Genomic DNA, 248 nt, shown 5'->3' on the forward strand with positions numbered 1-248 from the left:
TCCTCGGAAATACCTCGGAATATACCGAGGACATTCCGACGAACGAGTTCGTCGGAATGTCCTCGGTATATTCCTAGGTATTTCCGAGGAACTTGTCCACTTAGAATGAAACCATATTTCGTCGCTATGTCGTCGGTATATAGTAACGGAATACCGATGGACTTGTTTAAAAAAAAAAACAAAACAACTTATGTAATTACAACAACTAATAAATACAAGTCAAATAATAAGAATTCCTAATCAGAATC

General features: G+C 36.7%; 1 protein-coding gene across 1 annotated transcript in view; it reads right to left on the minus strand.

The window, feature by feature from the left end:
- Positions 1–248, minus strand: part of LOC106314941 — a 4,515-nt gene that overhangs the window by 2,460 nt on the left and 1,807 nt on the right. The window lies entirely within an intron of this gene.

This window comes from Brassica oleracea, chromosome C9 (genome assembly GCF_000695525.1).
Source record: "Brassica oleracea var. oleracea cultivar TO1000 chromosome C9, BOL, whole genome shotgun sequence".
Lineage (NCBI taxonomy): Eukaryota > Viridiplantae > Streptophyta > Magnoliopsida > Brassicales > Brassicaceae > Brassica > Brassica oleracea.